The sequence below is a fragment of the Olea europaea genome, unplaced genomic scaffold (assembly GCF_002742605.1).
Source record: "Olea europaea var. sylvestris unplaced genomic scaffold, O_europaea_v1 scaffold2910, whole genome shotgun sequence".
NCBI lineage: Eukaryota > Viridiplantae > Streptophyta > Magnoliopsida > Lamiales > Oleaceae > Olea > Olea europaea.
In genome coordinates, this window is record NW_019247672.1 from 166,467 (window position 1) to 172,851 (window position 6,385).

Sequence of the window (6,385 nt, forward strand, 5' to 3'; positions counted from 1 at the left end):
CAATGCAGCACCCATTGCTCATCTTCAACGTGTAGATTAACTTCTCCCACTTGCAGTGGTCTAGTTCCATTTAGTTTCTTCATATTTGAATAAATATGAGATCCACATCTGGTATCTAATACCTAAGAAGCTAATGAAATAAACATAAGCCTTGCAATATTCCTTCCAATGACCTTTCATTCTATAATGAAACCAAAGGTCATTAGATTTGGTATTGTCCTTCGCTTAGACTGTCTTAACCATATTGGGTGCTTTCTCAAAGTCCCTTTAGACTTCTTCTTAATTCCCTTAGAGGAATCAATGGCTTGCCCACTTCTAACTTTGTTATTGGGCATAACAGTCCTAAGCATGTTAAGCAACTTAATGAGTATGCATTCGAGTTTATTCATATCATAATTCATAATTAGTATGAATAACTCTATGACAGAGATTGCAGAGCTAAGTCAATACTTAGTTCATAGTTAATGATTGAACTCAATTGAGACACTTCTCATGTCAATCATCTTCAGTACATGAGGATTGACTGAAAATTCTTTTGTCACTTTATATCAGTATAGTTGTTTGAAAATCTCATATTCTCCCACACATGATTATTATCATATAACTCTTTGTAATGAAGAATTATGTGTTAACATCTATACTCTAAGTTGCTTTTGTAACTCAGGTGACATAGTTGCAGGTATCACATACGTTGCAGTACTATTGTCATCCCTGTGTTTATTATAGCATCCACCTCTTCCTTAATCGAGTCCTCGCCATGTGTCTCTGGAAAATGGCTACTTAAGGATAACCAACTTTCTCATGCTTGAGAACAATTCTCAAATTGCAGTGTCAATCAAGAAAATTTAATTTGGTTGTTGGCATCCAATATGCCTCTCAAATACACATGGTTACTCATGATTCAATAAATATAAATGACGAAAAGAAAGAGAATAATATACAAAATGCATCAATTAATTTAACATGGACTTTTATTAAATTAATTATGTTCCCACTGTTTAATTCAAATTTATGACCCTCCCACATAAATTTATGGAGTCCATGCTCGACTCCCAGTGGGCTGGGATCCCATCTGTTATACTAAGACCTTGAGTGTACTCAACAAGTCTTAATATAACATTTGGGTAGATACTATTATCAATTGTATCTCCATACAACTTCCAGATCATTCAGCTGACAACTTTTTGTCTTCACACATCTTATGTGTTGGCTTAACATATCTCTAAAATTTATCTCTTTGAGTGTACTCGACAAAAGATAAATTTTAGTTAAGTCAAACCCGTTATTCAGAAATATCAAATATTTCATATTGTCAAACATATCCATAATAGACTAGCCTTGAGTGTACTCAACAAGTTGAGACGATTTGAAACTCTGATTTTTCACTATAATGACGGAAGGCGATTATAAATGTGACTTAATATTTTATGGAGGGATTTTGCATTCAAATGTCTCATCATAACAATATATATTTTATTATACATCTACCATGCATAATATAATAGTGTGGACGATTATTGACTTTACCATCTAGTCTTCCCGAGCCATAAAGAATACTAGTTGGTCAATTCTTAAGGGGTATTACATTGATCAGAATCAATTCACCATCTCCACGGTCTCCTCCTCTTCTTGTTTCTTCAATTAATCCAGTTGCAACCTGTATCCTATACTAGTTGACACGCAAGCCTAAATGAAATTGGACTCACAGGCCCATGGCAACAATAATAATAACTGACTCGCAAGTCCAAAATAATTAAGAACTCGCAGGCCCAAAATAATAACAATAATAACGGGCTAGTAAGCCTACAAAACAACAAGAATAAAAATCAACAATTCAACACATCCATATGGTCGAGTCTATAATCATCCACTAATAATACGTTCATCACATAAATGTACGTATATATAATATCTAATATTATATCCAAACATATTTCAAGTTTCTAGCAATTAAGATCGTCTAAACTTTTTTAGACTTATGGATCGGAACAATTAAATAATTAATTAATCAATTATTTACTTAGCGGGATAATTTAATTAAAATCAAATTTTAATTAAATATCAAATTAGAGTCAAACTCTAATTTCAAAATTTAAGGCGGTTGAATTTAATTAAAATCAAATTTTAATTGAATAACAAAATTGGAGTCCAACTCTAATTCCGAGATCTTAGGGCGAACATGTTTAATTAAAATCAAATTTTAATTAAACACAAATTAGAGTCTAACTCTAATCATAAATAAAATTTTAGGGCAACACAATTTAATTAAAATCAAATTTTAATTAAATGTCAGATCAAAATCCAATTCTAATTTCAAAAATATAATCGGGTGAATAATTAATTAAAATTAAATTTTAATTAAGTATTAAATTAAAGTCAAACTCTAATTTAAATTGAATTAATATTTTAATCTAAGGATAACACTCCTAAATAAAATAAAAATTCAATTGGGTCAAAGTTTAATATTTAAGTTAAAATCATATTTTAACGAAAATATAAAAATCGTCATTTTTGAATAAAATTTAACTTTGAGTCAAAATTAAAATTATGGGTCGAACCCAATTAAAAATGATTTTAAAACCATTTCAAAATTCAAATTCAAAACCATTTTGAAAACTTTGAAATTTGACCCATTCACAAATTATCAATAGGGCCCTCGAGATTTGAGAATTTGCATAACAGGCATTTATTAAAATTTGCACAATAACCCCTTATCATGTAATTGCAGAACAGGTCCTTATTATTTCGATTGTTAAATTAATTAATTGACAAATTGCAATATTTCAATTCTCTTTTGTGTGCGACACATCAGGTTCCCAATCACGATACCTAACGACGTGAAATATTATTTTGATCTAATCAAAATCGATAAATTAAAACACTCTTTTAATTTATCATCAATTCACACTCATCGTCCCAGATTGACATCTAGCAATGTGTCAGGGCAATACATGTGATGAAAAATATCATGTGGTATGACAAAATCAAACTCGTTCGTTTACCATGAAACTATAATCCCTCCGTCAATATGATCCGATCAATTACGAGATATAGAAGTGTGTCAATCTCGATTATCGATCATATCTTTCACTCCACTATTAAGTCAATATAAATCGAAAACTCCTTTTCGACTTATGAGTACACCTAGACCAAGGATTTCGTTATCGACTTAATTAAATGAAAACGCAGATCATAATCTCTTACTATCTAAGAGTGACGAATCATCTATTAGTCATTCACAACCTTCATATGATTATTGGCATACCCTAACGATGCCGTATTAACAGCCCTTCGTATAGCAACATCCAATACCGTTAAAGCATGACCGTCCTCATATAAGGTACTATGACGACCTCAAGTCAAAAGGACCAATCTCACTACCGAACGTTAAAGATTAACCACTGACACTTAAATAGCTATTCATGTGGAATCTCTCGGCGGGTCTCCAATATTTGTTCTATAACAAAACATCCATATGTTCATTTAAGTGTCACAAAACTTTAACTTGTGAGATCAGCTACTCACTTTATAAGTAAAAAATGTCACACGTGATGGTCTATTTGTAATAACGATATCCGTATCTCGTTATTATTTACGATCATGGACGATTTAAGATTCAATCAGATGTAATTTGTATCTCACAATCACAATTCTATGTGATTAACAAATTACGAGGATTTGAATCTACGGACTTTATTATTTATTTAATTGTATATTAATTAAATAATAGATCTGTCATTAAATTGCATTAATTATATATCAAAAGTATTTATGTCCAAAGTTGATTGGACTTAAGGCATGATACTTACAGATTTCACATGCTTAAATTGTTGCTTTTGAACAACCGACTCCAACACCTTCTTCGTGTCTTCTATATTACTAATGGCGTCCAAGTGCCCTTGCTTATCGTGAGGACCGCCACCAAACCTATCTAAAAGAACTACCTTTTCCTCATGTTGATGCTTCTCTTGTTCCAAAAATTGTATCATTTGTGGAATTTCTTCAAGTCTTCATTGAATTCATGAATATCCGGATTCACAGTTTAAGTTCTTTCTTCTCGATTTCTAGGGCCGGCCTCTCTTTACCAAATAGAATCTGAAAAACACTTCTATTTATAAACATTAGAGTCCCTTAAAACTTTCATTAAATAATTTGTGCTAAATCATGGTTATTAATGTTTGGATAAAGTTTATCGTATTTTTAGTAAAGTATACAAATATATAATACTTACGTTTATTAATTTTAAAATGTTCACAGTGTATAAGTTTTAAATATCAAGTTAATTTGAACTCCAAAGAAGTAAGTTGTGAAAATTTATAGGTTTTTAACTAAATTGTATTGTTTTAATAAATTATAAAAAGAAATTTTATACTATATATCTTTATTTAAGAATTTATTAAGTTTTTGTGTTTTTTATTTTTTGGACTATTTATTTATCAATTGAACAGTTTATAAATTCTTTCCAAGTCTTAATTTGCACCATTAATATTCATACAAATAACAATAATTACATTTAAAGAAAAAAAGCATGACTGCATGAGAAAAATATATTTGACATTTGCCACTTTGAGCCCCAATTTTTGGCTAAAATGCATTTTGGAATAGTATTTTGTTGGAGCATTTGTAGTTAAAAAATAAGGAAAATTTTGAGTTTGCGTGTAAAATTAATTTATGGGAGAATCTACTGTCAAAAATGAGATTTTAAAAAAATGAGTTTTTGAAAAAAATAGGGGCCAAACATAGGCGAATTTTGGAACTGAAGGCTAAGCTTAAAAAAGTTATTTATGAATACATAAGCAAGTTTTATTAGCAATTAGTAAATTTCTTAGTTAAACTTTGTCCTCGCTCAACCATAATTCTAGCTCAGCCCTTGATTGACAATTTGGCACAAATTTTAAACATACTTTCAAGATAAATACTTGTATAAATTAAGAATAAGTTATTTTAATATATTTAAAACAATAAAGTTATTTCAACAAGACTATTTATTTGATACTCAAGTGTGAAGGATTATACATTAATTCGTGAATTATATCATAACAAGACTATTTGTAATTAAACCGTTTATAAATTCTTTCAAAATCTTAATATGCACTACAAAAGATTGACTTAGTAATAGATAATATACATACAAATGACTTAGCAATAGATAATATAGATACAAATAACAATAATAATAAAGCATGACTACATGAGAAAAATGTATTTGATATTTAATTTTGGAAGGATAATCTTAAAAAAAATTATTTATAACTACATGAGCAAGTTTTATTAGCAGCTAGAAAAATTCTTAGTTAAACATTGTCCTCACTCAACCATAATCCTTGTTGGAAATCTACTTAGTATGCACAGCGGAAAATTAAAACAGATTTCGATTCCCACCAAGAATCGTCTTTATGTTTAGATAGAAATTGTGATAAGATTGTACATTTTTCAGATCTACAAACTTCTTTGCTATTCTTTTCGTTCCAACAATTTTGATTCGTCACCCACAGCTGTCCAATTGTTCAGCCTCCAACGGTGATCCACACAGAGAACAAGATTGCAGCTACCAGGATTTTCTCATTTTGTGTTAGCAAGAATAATTATGAGAAAAACATATGGATTGAAAACCCTAACCATGTATTTATATAAGCCCAAACGGGCCTGATCTGGTCCGATCCAATATTTAATTAATCCATTTAATTAAATCCGGTACGTGAATTAATTAATCCAATTAATTAATTCGGACCTATAAATAACCAAACCAATTAATTAATTTATCCAACGATTGTTAAATTAATTAATTGACAAATTGTAATATTCTAATTCTCTTTTGTGTGCGATCCATCAGGTTCCTGATCACGATGCCTAACGACGTGAAATATTATTTTGATCTAATCAAAATTGATAAATTAAAACACTCTTTTAATTTATCATCAATTCACATTCGCTGTCTCAAATTGACATCTAGCAATGTATCATGGCAATACATGTGACGAGAAATGTCATGTGGTATGACAAAATCAAACTCATTCGTTTATCGTGAAACTATAATCCCTTCGTCAATATGATTCGATCAATTACAAGATATGGAAGTGTGTCAATCTCGATTATCGATCATATTTTTCACTCCACTATTAAGTCGATATAAGTCGTGAACTCCTTTTCGACTTATGAGGACACCTTGGCCAAAGATTTCATGATCAACTTAATTGAATGAAACGCAGATTATAATCTCTTACTATCTAAGAGTGACGAATCCTCTATTGGTCATTCACGACTTTTATATGATTATTGACATACCCGAACGATACCGTATTAGCAGCCTTTGGTAGAGCAACATCCAACACCATCAAAGCATGACCGTCCTCATATAAGGTACTATGACGACCTCAAGTCAAAA